Source organism: Triticum aestivum, chromosome 4A (genome assembly GCF_018294505.1).
Source record: "Triticum aestivum cultivar Chinese Spring chromosome 4A, IWGSC CS RefSeq v2.1, whole genome shotgun sequence".
Taxonomy (NCBI): Eukaryota; Viridiplantae; Streptophyta; class Magnoliopsida; order Poales; family Poaceae; genus Triticum; species Triticum aestivum.
The window spans coordinates 748,961,740-748,981,003 of NC_057803.1; the positions used below are offsets into that span (position 1 = coordinate 748,961,740).

The 19,264-nt window shown below is 39.6% G+C and overlaps 1 long non-coding RNA gene across 1 annotated transcript; it reads left to right on the forward strand.

Annotated features, from left to right (window-relative positions):
- The first annotated feature begins 441 nt into the window (after positions 1 to 441).
- LOC123083613 (uncharacterized) lies at positions 442 to 5,946 on the forward strand. The gene is made up of 5 exons (XR_006439333.1): positions 442 to 655; positions 865 to 983; positions 1,075 to 1,335; positions 1,433 to 3,542; positions 4,330 to 5,946. It is a non-coding gene; the product is annotated as an uncharacterized lncRNA (long non-coding RNA).
- Positions 5,947 to 19,264: the final 13,318 nt, after the last annotated feature.

Here is a 19,264-nt window from a genome sequence, read left to right on the forward strand (position 1 = left end):
TCCTCTCCCTCAGGTTCTCAAATCAGCATGAGGATCTTGGATTGTAGCTGCACTGCAGGAGGTGGCACCACCAACATGCCTTCCGTCTCCGCGAGCCAACGACGTCAGACGAGCCAAGTCTTGAACATCTCGAGGTCTTACCTTGTCTCCCACTCCCAGTTTTGAACATCTCTTCTAACTCCACCACTAATCTGCAACACCTTTTTTTTCTCCCCTACTGTGAGGTTGCAGGTGTGCACAAGAGATGTTTGTGTAAATACCCGAGGAGGAAGATTTCTTGAGGAATATGCTGACGTGAAAAGGCTAGCTTTTACTATGAATCTTTTGGACAGTGTGGCACATGAGGCAATAGAGATTGATTAGTTACAAGGATATTAGGTACTGGAACTACTTGTCATAATCCTATATTGGAGCATTAGAAGATTATATATACTGTTGCCCCCTAAGTACTGGGAACTTGTTCATATCTGTAGTAGCAGCAAACACGGAGTGGTTAATGGAGAAGATTATCTTCGCCACTAATAATTTTGATTTTTCAGAAGAATGAAGAAAAGCTAAACTTTGAGTGAATGCGTGTTAACACTTGCAGTTTTCTGAAGAAGAAAAGCTTCAGGCTTCTGCAGTTTTCATTCTTCACGGCGCAGAGGTTACAGAGGTATTGAAGTATGATGCTTATATGAAATGTTTGGGGGTTTATAGTTAGCACTGCTGGTTTAGGATTTGCATAATTAAGATTTTTAGCTAATTGCTCTGCTGTTTGGTAGAGGGGAGAGCCACCTGAGAGTATAAATAATATTATGCTTACACTTGTGATGTGATGCTTTTTGGATGATGATAGTAACATGAGTGTGATCTTATTTGCAGGGCAGATGATGTGTGCAAGGAAGGAAAAATGCAGACAAGCAACGCCGAAGATGTCTTCAAAGCGCTTGATGAGATTGACTTCCCAGAGTTAGTAGAGCCCCTGTGGACTGCATTGGAAGGTCTGTGTTGTTGTCTACTTGTCTCCTCAATTCTTTTACGGTCCGATGTTTCCTAAGTAAGAGGGATGAGCATGTCCTGCACTTCCTGCAGACAAGGAAGAACTGCATTGAAATATTTTCTTTGGAGAGGGATTAGATAAGGCCTATGAGTCCTAAGTAAGCGGGATGAGCATGTCCTGCACTTCTATTTACTATTAAGCACGAACTGAATTTCTGATAATCGCGTGATGACAATCAATCCAACTGTTACCTTTGGGGTGCTTTTTGGATGGACCAATCTGAAAATGTTGGCTAGCTTGCACCGCCATCATATAATCTAGAAGCAAGGGAAATGATTATAGGGAAAATAAAGGTACAATGCTCCAAGTATATTTTAATTTTTGGCGAAGTTTTGATGCTTGCACAAGAAAGTAACACCATCATTATAGCTACTGCTTTTTTTATCCCAGGCAATTCGCCATCAGGAGGAAATGCCAACCAATACATTTTTTACTTCCTCTGTTACAGAGGTAAAATTACTACTACTTCTCGAAAGCTTTTTTTGTTGCATGTTCCCCTTTCTTAATCTTCTATTTGTTCAAATGTACATACACGAGCTTATAATCCTTATTACACAATGCATCTCACCATACTATTGTTTTCGTGAAAATTTATACTCACATAGTTCCATTTTTGTGTGGGTGATCTTCTGTTGCCCTGATTTGGTGTTCATGTAGCATGGGACATTATAGGCTCATTTTATTTTCTCTTTGTTCATGCACTAATGCATAAATCTTTTGGTATTGCCCTTATTACTTTGTCTAAAGCTATGCAATGACAACCATGGCTTTATTGTATCAGTAAAAAAGTATACCCAGTCAAGTACCTTATACCAGTACCTTAATTAGCCTCTTCTGACTATTGACTGTTTGAATTGCTATAGCAGGACTCAGATTTCAATGTTATTAGGCTTGTGGACATGTTTTTATTTTAGATTGTACAGTCTTAGGGTCTTTTGGCTTCAGGTTGCTGCTGCACAAAAAGTACACTAAACTCAGATGATGCATGAAAAAAACTGCAAACCTAACATAGTTTTTTTATTCGGATTTTTTTTGTGATGCCCTTATGTTAAAATGCTTATTTGTTCTCCAAGTAGGCCAACGACGGCTGCTAGCAATGATACATACATATCAACAATTACAAGGAAGTGCATATGTCAGGATGCATAGCATAATATATATGTTAATGTTAATTAGAAAATACTCTTCAGCATCTGAAGCATCTAAAGGCGATCACTCAACTACGTATTATATACAATATACCCAGCTCGATGGTTTGAGCAATCCCAACCACTAATTAGTACTCCAGCGTTGAATCACTCATCTAAGTATCAACACTGCTCTCGAGACTTGCCTATTAACATAGTAGTGATAGGTCCTCGGTGTTCGTTCTTACTCTCTCTTTTCCGAGTCTTTGGTTTCTCTTCCTGTTTGTCTGACAATTACCAGTTAGTGCATTGTACAAAGTGTATACTGTTTGACATTGACACGAAAGGCAGAAAACACACAAAATGCATAATTTCCAAGACATGAATCTACTAACCTCATTCTCATGTTATCATTCTAATTATTATTTTTTGTTAGTCAATACAAAAGTAGTTTTGACTGTAGTCATTCTAAAACCGTATTTGTTTGCCTCCGCACATAGTTAAACTCGGTCTCATGACACCATTTGTTGTCTTCAGATTTAGATAAAAGCATCACAGTTATCAATTTAATTAGTAGCACCACCGCTATGTGATTAGGACATCATGCTGGCCATCGAGGATGATCTGATCATGCAGTTCTTGTTTACTGCCGCACATACTTCGCAACCTGCCCTATGGACTGCAGTTTCATTTTTTGGGGGTTCTAGAGATATGTTATTTGCAAGGAGCATCCTGATTTCTTCAGTTGCAATTGTTTTGTTCATTTCCTTTTTGCCTTCTTGATTGGCTCAAACATGCTCATTGTGAAAGGGCGAGGAGCCGCCGCCATGTTTCTCCCCGAGCTCCGTGGTAGAATGGTCTGTTTGTATCAGATTGTGTTTAGTAGATGTGAAGAGCTCAGTTCTCGTAAGCTACACCCTGAGGCGTGCAACAGGTATGTGGAGATTAAGGAGCGTGCCCATGTGAGTGGTTTTGATTTTGTTGTGCCAATATCTCCGGTGGCAGGGATTCACTTCTTCTTTTTTGGTGATAGTCAGGAGGATGTTATATAGTTTGATGTTTCTGAATTTTAACAATCATGTTTTACAGTACCCTTGACATGAATGAGATGACTGGGCTTAAATGAGAACGATGAGAACCATCCTGTTCTCCGTCGCAATCAGCATGTGTTTAAACTACTACTGCAGCAAATGTTTGTCGTACCTTCAGTTTGTGCCGCAGAATCTGTAATTCATTGGCACTTTTGTGTGTGTTTGATTTAGTATCTTTACCCAGGTGCTTGCTAGAGGAGAAGATTAATGGTCCGACACGGCTTCATGATTTATGAGGTAGAGGAGAGGGCATTGGATGAACCAATCAGTTCGAAGCTGTAGGTATGCAAAAACTTCCAACATGTATGTATAGTAAATTTGTAATAGCAAAGCTCTTGCTTCCTTGCCCATAAGAGAAAATACACCAAAAATTTTATCACCTTAACTTGTCGGCATACCATCCTGTCACAAACCCTCAATAATGTGTAACTCTTTGTTTACCAGCTCTGAGATATTGCATAGTGATGTCTCACAATTAAGATTGTCACTGTGAAAAATAACTAACCTCATGTTATCTCATGTACTTTGGTACAGCCTTCACATAAGAAGCTGTACACTAGAGGCAAGAACATGATGTGTGTGTGTGTGTGTGTGTGTGTGTGTGTGTGTGTGTGTGTGTGTGTTTGGGGAGGTCGGGGGGTGAAACCCCTGGGTATGCATTCCTCACTTGAATAGATTTGATAATTTATCCCAATACTCTCTTTGTATTTTTGTCTTTGAGGAAATCCTATGATAGATATATTTTGTCCGTTGTTTCATGCATTCTTCAGCTTTATGATTAATTTCCGAGAAATTTGAAAACTTTAGTCATTAATATAATATTAATATATGTCCCAAGAAATTTAGAATGGGACCATGGGGTTACTCCTTTTGAGGGTTTTCACCTTACAGAGGAAGAAATTTAACATTTTTGTTTGCAATATCATTTTCCCTGACGGATTACATACATGTTGTTATTTTATTTACAAACATGTCTTTAGCCTGCAAGTGTGGTTTTTTTCGTTTTCTATAAAGATCATTCACATCTATTTTTTCGTTCCTGCCATCTGGATTTCTGATTTGATTCCAGAGTTTGGAGGTGTATGTTAATAAAGGGAGGAAGTTGATCACAAGTTTTCTTTCAGCCATTGGTGAGTTACAAGTCAGCCCTATCTCACCTCACTAAATCTGCAACTCATGCTTTTTTCTTGCTTGATATTAATTCTCGATATTCTTGTCACATCCTTACAGGGATATCATGTGCATATGTATGAGTTTGCTTTGCTTCGGTTGAAGATATATGTGTGCCTGAAGATACAATCTTACATGCATTTTCTGTATGATATGAGCACTCTTTCGTTCTCTGCGTGTACGTAGGTTGCAAGAATGAGAAGGCTCCTCCGTGCTCAACAGGAAGAGATAGGGTTGCAGTCGCACCGCACGACGGCAGGCCATGGCGACCCGCACCACACCAGGGAGGCTAGGGCGAGCTCCAGCGCGAGCGAGCGCACCCGTCGCCCACGCCGGCGGGGTCCCGGCCACGAGCAACAGGAACACAGGGTCCCTGACCACGGTTGGATCTCCTCCTTCTCCATCCACATGCGTGCAGCAACAGCTAGCAGCCGCACGGGTCTGAGCTCGGCCGCTCAAGTAGGGTGGCTTCCATGCTGTAGCTATTGTTCTTTTCTCCGTTTCTCTGAAGATGCTTGCTATCTTCAGATCTTGCCGAGTATTCGTCTGAGATTCACTGTCTTGATTTAGTTAGTGGTTTGGATAGTAGTACTCCATGAATTTTCATTTGACCCGCTGTCTGCCGCCGCCGCCGGTAAATTGGATAATTGCTGCAGTTTCACATCCCTGAACCCAAACCCTAAGACTTAGTTCTGAAATATTCAGACCATATTTACTGAAGTGTGTCAGTGTTGGTTTACTTGTGATACTTGCTCCATTGTTGTGTTTAATCATATTGTCCGGTCTTAGCATATGCTATGCTCGCCAAGTTCAACTATCAATATCTAATTTCTCAATTGATTTTGACACCTTGCTCTTCTGCAGTTTTGTTTCACTTTTCAAGGATGAGTATCTTTACTTTGAAAATGAACTGGTCATATTTCTATTGGAAATGAAGTGATGTTGCTTCCCAGGTAAATAACTGAAATGTTTGTTTGGAGGTTAATTTAAAATTTTTTTGTCGATTCACAGCTTCTCACATGTACCATTCTCTTAGACCTTTAGATTCCCAAAGAAATTAAATGAAGATATGGTGGTATGGTCTCAATAGTACAACTTAAAGCCTTCCATGCTTTATATTTTCTCTGAAATTTGTTCTTTATGTTAGATCCGGTGAGAAAAGGCGGCTTTCAAGAAGAGGATGCGGGAGTGTTGGCCACATTTGGTTTTCGACTTGGGTGTCTAAATATTCTCACAATACTTGGCTCCTTTTCGCCCCTTGCGCCATTGGCGTAACGAGTCATCTAGTTAGTAGTACACCCCAACGGGATACTCTATTCTAAGCAGTGTCTTAAGAACCCCAACTCGGTACCAGCGGCATCCGATGCTATTTTGGCCCCTCCCAAGGTCGCATCTCAACCTTGGCTAACCGGCAGGTAGAACATTTTGTATCTACGGTAAACAGTACAAGGAAAAGCTCCACATCTCCATAAACTATGCTACGTGAATCTCTCAGAATCTCCAATGTGTATTGACTTCCCCGTCTAGTGTTTTCCTTATCTCTACTGCAAGTGTTCCCCCAATGGATGAAGAAACAACCATTACAACGCATGAGTAATTTGTCTCTACGCTCTCTCTTGATGCAAGAAATGTTGTGATCCATTGCTGTAGCTAGTGCTCCTCTCATACGTATCTTCAACTAGTGGAATGGCCGTGAATAAATATGTCCATTGTTACTTTGTAGCTGAAGGAAATGTATTTTGTCGTTCTTTTTACTATTGATTGATGTTTTTTTCTTCCTAAAAGACTTAAAAAATCAAATATGCAGAGTAGTCTCAGAAACTAACTTGATAGAATTACTTTTTAGATACATTACAACAAATATATTATAACATGTCAGATCGAGGGAAGAAGAAAAATAAAGGAGATGAAGACGAGGGGACAGGAAAGACTTGGATAAACAAAATAGTAATATGTTCCATATTCTTATATGTAATCCTATAATGATCTCCCATAAATCAACTAAGAATTTGAAAAATTATCATGTTACTATCCTAACGAATACTTACTCCGTCCAGAATTACTTGCCACAGAAATATATAAAAACCCGTTGTGAGGATGTGCGGATGAGGCAGTGCTCATCCAAGGCCCTAAGTAACCTGACAGTGACATTGATGTGTACCTAAGGCCACTAGTTGAAGAACTCTTACAACTGTGGAATGCAAAAGGTGTACGTGCATGGGCTTATCTCGATCAGGAAGAATTTGACCTACATGCGTTTCTATTTGTGACCATCAATGATTGTCTTGCTCTCAGTAACCTTTCAGGACCGACATACAAGGGATACCGCGAATGCACGTACTATTTGGATGATACCGACAGTATATATTTGGATAATTGTAAGAAGAATGTGTACCTGGGACATCGTCGATTTCTTTCGAGCAGGCATCCCATAAAAAAGAAAGGCAAGCATTTCAAATGTGAGGCAGATCACCAGACGAAGCCTCGTCACCGTACTGGTGATGATGTACATGTATGGTCAAGGATTTAAAGGTAATTTTTAGAAAGGGTCCTGGCGGACAATCTGTTCCGAACGACACTGGCATACGCGCACCCATATGGAGGAAAAAATCTATATTTTGGGACCTACCCTATTGGAAAGACCTAGAGGTCCGCTCTGCAATCGACGTGATGCACGTGATGAAGAACATTTGCGTGACCCTGCTTGGCTTCTTGGGCGTGTATGGGAAGACAAAAGATACATCGGAGGCACGGGAGGATCAGCAATGTATGCACGGAAAATTCGGCATACATCAGGGTCATGCCAGCTACGCTCTTACCAAAGAAGAGAAGGAAATCTTCTTTGAATGCCTGCTCAGTATGAAGGTCCCGTCTGACTTCGAATATAAATGAAATAATAAATATGGCAGAGAAAAAAGTTCTAGAACCTAAAGTCTCATGACTGCCACGTGATTATGACGCAGCTGCTTCCGGTTGCATTGAGGGGGCTTCTACCAGAAAATGTCCGATTAGCCATTGTGAAGCTATGTGCATTCCTCAATGCAATCTCTCTGAAGATAATCAATCCAGAAATCATACCAAGGTTAGAGAATGATTTGGTGCAATGCCTTGTCAGTTTCGAGTTGGTGTTCCCACCATCCTTCTTCAATATCATGACGCACATCCTAGTTCACCTATGCGAAGAGATTGCCGTTCTGGGTCTAGTATTTCTACACAATATGTTCCCCTTTGAGAGGTTCATGAAAGTCTTAAAGAAATATGTTCATAATTGTGCTAGGCCAGAAGGAAGCATCTCCAAGGGCCATGAAAATGAGGAGGTCATTGAGTTTTGTGTTGACTTTATTCCAGACCTTAAGCCGATTGGTGTTTCAGAATCGCGACATAAGGACAGGCTGGGAGATATATGGCAAGCTAGGACCAAATCATATAATATGTATGGACGAGCATTCTCTCACTCAAGCACACTATACAGTTCTACAAAATTCCGCCTTGGTGGCTCCGTATATGGAGGAACACAAGAATATTCTACGCTCCAAATATCCGGAGCAGTCTGACGACTTGATTACACGTGAACAAACGGGGACTCTCGCCGGTTGGTTGCAGACACGTGCCATGCATGACGACGCTGTTGAAGATGACCTCTAATTCCTGTCCCATTTACCGTCTTCGAATATAATGACTTTCAAAGGGTATGAGATAAATGGGAATACATTTTACACGATCGCTCAAGATCAAAAGAGCACCAACCAAAACAGTGGTGTCTGCTTTGATGCAGCAACCAAGAGGGGAAAGGACACATATTATGGTTACATAAAGGAGATATGGGAACTTGACTGTGAAAGTGATTTGAAGGTCCCTTTGTTTTGGTGCAAATGGGTCAATCTGACAGGAGGCGGCATGAAGGAAGACCCGCAGTACAGAATGACAATAGTTGATCTCAACAATCTTGCATACGCAGACGAACCATTCGTCCTAGCCAATGATGTGGCGTAGGTTTTCTATGTGAAGGACATGTCTACCAAGCCTAGAAAAAAATGATAAGGAAGCGAATACATCATACGATGAGCCAAAGTGCCACATAGTTCTTTCAAGTAAAAGAAACACCGTGGGAGTGGATGACAAGACGGACATGTCAGAAGATTATGAAAAGTTTCGTGAAATTGCTCCCATCACAGTGAATGTTGACCCGGGCATCCAGTTAAATGGTGAAGATTGTCCATGGTTATGGCGCAATGCGACACACACGAACAAAAAGTTTTACACCCAAAGATCCCAGTCTCGGATGTGACCGGCTTCACTGTCATCACTTTCTTCTCTAGTGATCGAGTTTCCGAACTTATATATCTGGAAAGTCCCACTTTGGACAAACCGGAGGGAATCTTTGTAAGAGTTAGGGTGCTTATGTGTTTTGGTATTTGAAATGTGTACTTATGTGCTTCGGACAAACGTCATCAACTTTCAACCCTTTCTTACTTCATTTGCTATTTTTACTACATTTATTGATATTTTTAAGCTAAAACACCCTGAAATTGAACAACACGACAAATGAACTCTGAAAAGGTTGAAAGTTGGCATGGTATCATCATTTCACCCACATAGCATGTGCTAAAATGCTGAGAGGGTTACGGCAAAAAATGGATGCACTTCGTGTACAAAATGGACAATCTCTTTCGAAGTATCAGGGTTTGGGACGAAAACTCATCTGTTACAAAGGCATTTCATTTTTTTGAACTTATTTCAACTCCAGACTTTTTGTGCATTCAGTATGCACCATTCGAAGCCACGTCATCAATTTTTAACCCTTTCTGACTTCATTTGCTATCTTTCAGGCAATATCTGATTATTTTGAGCTAAAAGACCCTGAAAATGAAAAGCACTTCAAAAGAACTCTGAAAAGGTCGAAAGTTGGCATGATATCATCATTTCACCCACATAGCATGTGGTAAAAAGTTGAGAGGGTTACAGCAAAAACTGGATCCACTTCATGTACAAAATTAGAAATCTCTTTTGAAGTATCAGGGTTTAGGAGGACGAAAACTCATCTATTACAAAGGCATTTCATTTTTATATAAACTAAGTATTAACAAATTGAATATAATGGTAAAACACACTAATATTAAACAGAAGAAAAAAGTATCACTGAAAAATCTATTTTTAAAGTAAAGTTATTCACAAACTAGTGATTCACATAAATTTTAAATAATTCAAATTTAAACTATTCAAATTTGAAAACTACCAGCAGTAACAGAAAGTTTATAAATTTTTTTACCTAATGCAAAAAGATTCACAAAGAAACTCTAAATAAAGCAAAAACAACTCAGAAATAAAAGAAAAATAAATAAAGCAGATTTTTTTTAGAAAAGCCCGCCTACTGGGCCACAACGACCTGCATACGACTAGAAACCTAACCTATAGTTGGGCCAGGATGCAGACCCACAAGGCTCAGTAGGCCCACAAGGCAACGCAACACAGGTAGGCCCAGAAGGCCTTCTTTGGAGAGGAGCTCGAAGAAGCAGTTGCGGCTGGGTTTATAAACCAGTGCGACTGCCCTTCACTCGGTGAGGTGGGACTAAACTTCCTGCACTGCGCACACGGGAAGCACATGCCTTTATTCCGTGTTGGTGGCTCCAACCGCGACTAAAGGTGGGGTCTTCAGTCGCGGTTCGAGCCACTAATGACCCACAAGTATAGGGGATCTATCGTAGTCCTTTCGATAAGTAAGAGTGTCGAACCCAACGAAGAGCAGAAGGAAATGATAAGCGGTTTTCAGCAAGGTATTCTCTGCAAGTACTGAAATAAGTGGTAACAGATAGTTTTGTGATAAGATAAATTGTAACGAGCAACAAGTAACAAAAGTAAATAAGGTGCAGCAAGGTGGCCCAATCCTTTTTGTAGCAAAGGACAAGCCGGAACAAACTCTTATAATAGGAAAAGCGCTCCCGAGGACACATGGGAATATCGTCAAGCTAGTTTTCATCACGCTCATATGATTCGCGTTTGGTACTTTGATAATTTGATATGTGGGTGGACCGGTGCTTGGGTGTTGTTCTTACTTGAACAAGCATCCCACTTATGATTAACCTCTATTGCAAGCATCCGCAACTACAACAAAAGTATTAAGGTAAATCTAACCATAGCATGAAAAATATGGATCCAAATCAGCCCCTTACGAAGCAACGCATAAATTAGGGTTCAAGCTTCTGTCACTCTAGCAACCCATCATCTACTTATTACTTCCCAATGCCTTCCTCTAGGCCCAAATAATGGTGAAGTGTTATGTAGTCGACATTCACATAACACCACTAGAGGTTAGACAACATACATCTCATCAAAATATCGAACGAATACCAAATTCACATGACTACTAATAGCAAGACTTCTCCCGTGTCCTCAGGAACAAACGTAACTACTCACAAAGCATATTCATGTTCATAATCAGAGGGGTAATAATATGCATAAAGGATCTGAACATATGATCTTCCACCAAGTAAACCAACTAGCATCAACTACAAGGAGTAATCAACACTACTAGCAAGCTACTAGCACCAATCCCGGACTTGGAGACAAGAATTGGATACAAGAGATGAACTAGGGTTTGGAGATGAGATGGTGCTGGTGAAGATGTTAATGGAGATTGCCCTCTCCTGATGAGAGGAGCATTGGTGATGATGATGACGATAATTTCCCCCTCCCGGAGGGAAGTGTCCCCGGCAGCACAGCTCTGCCGGAGCCCTAGATTGATTCCGCCAAGGTTCCGCCTCGTGGCGGCGGAGTCTCTCCCGAAAGGTTGCTTATGATTTTTTTTCTCATCGAAAGACTTCATATAGGAGAAGATGGACGTCGGAGAGCCACCAGGGGGCCCACGAGGTAGGGGCGCGCCCCCCACCCTCGTGAGCAGGGTGTGGGCCCCCTGGCCTTCATCTTTGGCGATGATTTTTCTTTATTTATTTTAAGGTATTTCGTGGAGTTTCAGGACTTTTGGAGTTGCGCAGAATAGTCCTTCAATATTTGCTCCTTTTCCAGCCCAGAATTCCAGCTGCCGGCATTCTCCCTCTTCATATAAACCTTGTAAAATAAGAGAGAATAGCCATAAGTATTGTGACATAACGTGAAATAACATCCCATAATACGATAAATATCGATATAAAAGCATGATGCAAAATGGATGTATCAACTCCCCCAAGCTTAGACCTCGCTTGTCCTCAAGCGAAAAGCCGATAACAATAAATATGCCCTCATGTTTAGAGGTAGAGGCGTCGATAAAAAAAAATACGGACATGAAGGCATCATGATTATTCTCATAACAGCAACATATATAAATTTTGTCATATGATTACTTATGTTCAAGTGATGATCTTTTCACAATGCAAAAGTATGAATCAGAAACCTTATTGGGCATCAACAAATTATAACCTCAGTCATTGAAGCAATTGCAATTTATCATAACATCGGAAAGAGTCTATGTCAGAGCTTAAAAGCAAGTCCACATACTCAACTACCACTTAGTCCTTCATAATTGCTAGCACTCACGCAATACTTGTGGTTGCGAAGTTTTAGTCGGACACAGAGAAAGATAGGGGCTTATAGTTTTGCCCCACAACCTTTTACCTTAAGGGTAATGTGAACAATAATAATTCATGCTCCCCTACATCCAATATGTATATATATATATATATATATATATATATATATATATATATATATATATATCATGTTCTTTCCAATATGCTGGGCTTGCCAAAGGATAAAAATAAAAAGGGAAAGGTGAAGATCACCGTGACTCTTGCATAAGGTAGAGGATAATAATAAAAGATAGGCCCTTCGCAGAGGGAAGCAGAGGTTGCCATGCGCTTTTATGGTTGGATGCACAAAATCTTAATGCAAAAGAACGTCACTTTATATTGCCCCTTGTATGTGGAACTTTATTATGCAGTCCGTCGCTTTTATTACTTCCACAACAAGTTCGTACAAAGCTTATTTCTCTGCACTAATAAGTCATGCATATAGGAGAGCAATTTTTATTGCTTGCACCGATGACAACTTACTTGAAGGATCTTACTCAATCCATAGGTAGATATGGTGGACTCTCATGGCTAAACTGGTTTAAGGGTATTTGGAAGCACAAGTAGTATCTCTACTTGGTGCTGAGAATTTGGCTAGCATGAGGGGGAAAGGCAATCTCAACATGTTAGAGGAACCATGACAACATACTTTATCTCAGATATAAAAAAACATAACTCATTATGTTGTCTTCCTTGTCCAACATCAACTCTTTAGCATGTCATATTTTAATGAGTGCTCCCAATCATAAAAGATGTCAATGATAATATATCTATATGTGAAACCTCTCTCTCCTTATTACTTCCTATTAATTGCAGCGATGACCAAAACTATATTTGCCAACTCCCAACAACTTTTAATCATCATACTCTTTCTATGTGAAGTCATTACTTTCAATAAGATCAATATGAGCTCTTTGTTTCTTTTTATTCTTTTCTTTTATTCACTCAAGATCATGACAAAGTAATCAAGCCCTTGACTCAACACTAATCTTTATTATATATAGCTCACAGACTCGATTGCATAGAGGGATCATAAAGCAAAACTTCAGAACTAGATCATGCTATGACTTTATTCTACTAAATCAAGATACTACTGATAGGATAGAACTAAGAAAAACGGTAAAGATAGGAGTTGTGATGGTGATACGATACCGCGGCACCTCCCCCAAGCTTGGCAGTTGCCAAGGGGAGTGCCCATACCCATGTGATTATGCCTCCTTTGTTGTTGGTGAAGAAGGTGTTGTTGATGATGCAAGCTTGTCGTCCACCTTCCATGGCATAGGCTCACCCTCATAGAAGGATGATCGAGTCTCCGGAATACTCAAATCTGCAACGGAAACAGCTCGAAACGAAAACAGAGGATATTCGCGTGACACGGTCGTCAAAACCTTCGGGAGAAAATATAATGAATTTTTACCGACCGAAATACGTATCGTGCAAGAAAACAGAGTCCGGAGGGCACACGAGATTCTCACGAGGTAGGGGGCGCGCCCAGGGCGGTAGGGCGCGCCCTCCATCCTCGTGGAGGCCTCGTGTCCTCCCCCGACTGCTACTTATTTTTATATTTTTCTAAATATTCCAAAACGGAGAAATATTGCCTTAGAATTTGTTTTGGAGTCGGTTTACTTACCGTAATACATACCTATTCCTTTTCGGAGACTGGAACATTCTGGAAGGTGTCCCTTATGTATTCCTCCGGGGTTACGGTTTGAATCATATTGGTTTCAACATTTATAGGATTACCTGAGATATAGTGTTTGATCCTTTGACCGTTTACCACCTTCGGATTTGTGCCTTCGAAGTTGTTGATTTTTATGGCACCAGAACGGTAGACCTCCTCGATAACGTGGGGACCTTCCCATTTGGAGAGAAGTTTTCCTGCAAAAAATCTTAAACGAGATTTGTATAGCAATACATAATCACCTAAATTAAACTCACGCTTTTGTATCCTTTTGTCATGCCATCTTTTAACTTTTTCTTTAAATAACTTGGCATTTTCATAGGCTTGGGTTCTCCATTCATCAAGTGAGCTAATATCAAAACCTCTTCTCACCGGCAAGTTTGAAATCATAGTTGAGCTCTTTAATAGCCCAATATGCCTTATGTTCTAGTTCGAGAGGTACGTGACATGCTTTTCCATAAACCATTTTATACGGAAACATACCCATAGGATTCTTATATGCAGTTCTATAGGCCCATAATGCATCATCAAGTTTCTTGGACCAATTCTTTCTAGACCTATTAATAGTCTTTTGCAAAATTAATTTGAGCTCTCTATTACTCAATTCTACTTGACCACTAGACTGCGGGTGATATGGAGATGCAATTCTATGATTAACGTCATATTTAGCAAGCATTTTACGGAAAGCACCATGAATAAAGTGTGAACCACCATCAGTCATTAAATATCTAGGGACTCCAAACCTCGGAAAAATAACTTCCTTAAGCATTTTAATAGAAGTGTTATGATCAACACTACTAGTTGGAATAGCTTCTACCCACTTAGTAACGTAATCAACAACAACTAAAATATGTGTATATCCATTAGAGGCAGGAAAAGGTCCCATATAATCAAAGCCTCAAACATCAAATGGTTCAATAACAAGTGAATAATTCATAGGCATTTATTGACGTCTACTAATATTACCAATTCTTTGACATTCATCACAAGATAAAACAAACTTACGGGCATCCTTGAAGAGAGTAGGCCAATAAAAACCAGATTGCAATACCTTATGTGCAGTTCTATCTCCGGCGTGGTGTCCTCCATAAGCTTCGGAGTGACACTTGCGTAGGATCTGTTCCTGTTCATGCTCAGGTACACAACGTCTAATAACACCATCTACTCCTTCTTTATAAAGATGCGGGTCATCCCAAAAGTAATGTCGCAAATCATAGAACTTTTTCTTTTGTTGGTATGTGAAGCTAGGTGGTATAAATTTAGCAACAATATAATTAGCATAATCAGCATACCATGGAGTGCTACGAGAAGTGCTTACGACATTTAATTGTTCATCAGGAAAGCTATCATCAATAGATAGTGGGTCATCAAGAACATTCTCTAACCTAGATAAGTTATCTGCAACGGGGTTCTCAGCTCCTTTTCTATCAACAATATGCAAATCAAATTCTTGCAACAAGAGAACCCATCTAATAAGTCTAGGTTTAGCATCTTTCTTTTCCATAACATATTTAATAGCAGCATGATCGGTGTGAATAGTTACTTTAGAATCAACAATATAGGGTCTGAATTTATCACAAGCAAACACAACTGCTAAAAGTTCCTTTTCGGTAGTGGCATAGTTTCTTTGAGCATTGTCTAGAGTCTTACTAGCATAATGGATAAATTTAATTTCTTATCAACTCTTTGCCCTAGAACAACACCTACAACATAATCACTAGCATCACACATAATTTCGAAGGGTAAATTCCAATCAGGTGGCTGAACAATAGGTGCAGATACTAATTCTTTCTTAAGTATTTCAAATGCTTCTACACAATCATCATCAAAGACAAATGGTACATCTTTTTGTAACAAATTAGTCAGAGGCCGAGAAATTTTTGAGAAGTCCTTAATGAACCTCCTATAAAACCCGGCGTGACCAAGGAAACTTCTTATACCTTTGATGTCCTTGGGACATGGCATCTTTTCAATAGCATCAACCTTGGCTTTATCAACTTCAATACCTCTTTCAGAAACTTTGTGTCCCAAGACAATACCTTCATTAACCATAAAGTGGCACTTTTCCCAATTCAAGACAAGATTAGTTTCTTCACATCTCTGCAAAACTTGATCAAGATTGCTCAAGCAATCGTTAAAAGAGGAACCATAGACGGAAAAGTCGTCCATGAAAACCTCATAAATCTTTTCACAAAAATCAGAGAATATAGCCATCATGCATCTTTGAAAGGTAGCAGGTGCATTACATAAACCAAAGGGCTTACGTCTATAAGAAAAAGTACCAAAAGGGCATGTAAAAGTAGTCTTTGATTGATCTTTAGCCGACACAGGTATTTGAGAGAAACCAGAATAACCATCTAGAAAACAATAATGTGTATGTTTGCATAATCTTTCTAACATTTGATCAATAAAAGGTAAGGGGTGATGATCTTTCTTAGTAGCTTTATTTCATTTGCGGAAATTAATTATCATCCTATAACCTGTGATAATTCTTTGCGGAATCAATTCATCTTTATCATTAGGGACAACAGTAATACCTCCCTTCTTAGGGACACAATGGACAGGACTTACCCACTGACTGTTAGCAACGGGATAAATTATACCTGCCTCCAGAAGCTTGAGTATTTCTCTCCTTACCACTTCTTTCATTTTAGGATTCAAACGTCGTTGAGGATCACGAACTAGTTTGGCATCCGCTTCCAAATTTATTTTATGTTGACATAGAGTGGGACTGATGCCCTTAAGATCATCCAGAGTATATCCAATAGCGGCACGGTGCTTCTTCAGAGTTTTCAATAATCTTTCTTCTTCATGCTCTGAAAGGTTAGCACTAATAATAACAGGATATATTTTCTTTTCATCAAGATAAGCATACTTAAGATTATCAGGCAATGGTTTAAGCTCAAATACGGGATCACCCTTGGGTGGAGGAGGATCCCCTAGGATTTCAAGAGGAAAATTATGTTTCAGATAGGTTCTTGTTTAAATAATACTTCATCTATTTCCCTTCTTTCATTCATAAACATATCATTTTCATGGTCTAGCAAATAATGTTCTAAAGGATCACTAGGAGGCACGGCAATGGAAGCAAGACCAATAATTTCATCCTTACTAGGCAATTCTTCCTCGCGATGTTGTTTACTAAATTTAGAGAAATTAAATTCATGAACCATATCATCCAAGTCAACAGTAACAACATTCTTTTTGCAGTCTATCGTAGCATTAACAGTATTCAAGAAGGGTCTACCAAATATAATGGGACAAAAGCTATCTTGCGGAGAAGTAAGAACAAGAAAATTAGCAGGATATTTAGTTTTCCCACACAAGACTTCAACATCTCTAACAATCGCAATTGGTGAAATAGTATCTCTATTGGCAAGTTTAATTGTGACATCAATACCTTCTAACTCAGCAGGTGCAATTTCATTCTTAATTTCTTCGTATAAAGTATGTGGTATAACACTAGCACTCGCACCCATATCACATAAGCCATGGTAACAATGATCTCCTATTTTAATATAAATAACAGGCACGCCTACCACAGGTCTATGTTTATCTTTAGCACAGGGTTTAGCAATTCTAGCAGTTTCACCTTCGAACTGAATAACATGCCCATCAATATTATCAGACAAGAGATCTTTAACAATTGCAATGTTGGGTTCTACTTTAACTTTCTCAGGAGGTACATAAGTTCTAATATTGCTTTTACGAACAACAGTTGAAGTTTTAGCATGATCCTTTACTCTAACAGGGAAAGGTGGTTTCTCAACATAAGAGGTAGGAACAATAGGATCATTATAAGTGATAGTCTTTTCTTCAACTTTAATAGGTGAAGCTACTTTTACTTCTATGGGAGGTTGATATTTAAACCACTTCTCCTTAGGGAGATCAACATAAGTAGCAAAAGATTCACAGAAAGAAGCTACTATCTCAGAGTCAAGTCCATATTTAGTGCTAAACTTACGGAAAATATCGGTATCCATAAAAGATTTAACACAATCAAACTTAGGTGTCATACCTGACTCCTTACCTTCGTCGAGGTCCCAATCTTCAGAGTTGCGTTCAATTCTATCCAATAAATTCCATCTGAATTCAATAGTATTCATCATAAAAGAGCCAGCACAAGAAGTATCGAGCATGGTGCAATTGTTATCAGAAAGCCGAGCATAAAAATTCTGAAGAATTGTTTCTCTTGAGAGGTCATGATTGGGGCATGAATATAACATTGATTTAAGCCTCCCCCAAGCTTGAGCGATGCTTTCTCCTTCGCGAGGCCAAAAATTATATATATAATTGCGATCACGATGAACAAGATGCATAGAGTAATACTTTTGATGAAATTCCAATTTCACTCTTTTATAGTTCCATGATCTCGTATCACATAGCCTATACCATGTCAATGTGTCTTGCTTCAAAGATAAAGGAAAAGCCTTCTTCTTAACAACATCGTCGGGTATACCTGCAAGCTTAAATAGTCCACAAATATCATCCACGTAGCGAAGATGCTCGTCAGGATGCTTTGTTCCATCTCCTGTAAAAGTATTAGCCTATAGTTTTTCCATCATACCCGAAGGAAATTCAAAAGGAGTTTCATTTTCAATATGTTCAGTAGGTTGAGGAGCAACTCTTCGCTCTACTGGACGGGGTGAAGATACCCCGAACAAGCCCCTCATAGAATCACTTTCCATAGTAACAAGTGACAGAAAATTTCAACACACTATATAAATTTTTCCTTACCAAATTCCACCTACCAAAGGCGCTACACTCCCTGGCAACGGCGCCAGAAAAGATTCTTGATGACCCACAAGTATAGGGGATCTATCGTAGTCCTTTCGATAAGTAAGAGTGTCGAACCCAACGAGGAGCAGAAGGAAATGATAAACGGTTTTCAGCAAGGTATTCTCTGCAAGTACTGAAATAAGTGGTAACAGATAGTTTTGTGATAAGATAAATTGTAACGAGCAACAAGTAACAAAAGTAAATAAGGTGCAGCAAGGTGGCCCAATCCTTTTTGTAGCAAAGGACAAGCCGGAACAAACTCTTATAATAGGAAAAGCGCTCCCGAGGACACATGGGAATATCGTCAAGCTAGTTTTCATCACGCTCATATGATTCGCGTTCGGTACTTTGATAATTTGATATGTGGGTGGACCGGTGCTTGGGTGCTGTTCTTACTTGAACAAGCATCCCACTTATGATTAACCTCTATTGCAAGCATCCGCAACTACAACAAAAGTATTAAGGTAAACCTAACCATAGCATGAAACATATGGATCCAAATCAGCCCCTTACGAAGCAACGCATAAACTAGGGTTCAAGCTTCTGTCACTCTAGCAACCCATCATCTACTTATTACTTCCCAATGCCTTCCTCTAGGCCCAAATAATGGTGAAGTGTTATGTAGTCGACGTTCACATAACACCACTAGAGGTTAGACAACATACATCTCATCAAAATATCGAACGAATACCAAATTCACATGACTACTAATAGCAAGACTTCTCCCGTGTCCTCAGGAACAAAAGTAACTACTCACAAAGCATATTCATGTTCATAATCAGAGGGGTAATAATGTGCATAAAGGATCTGAA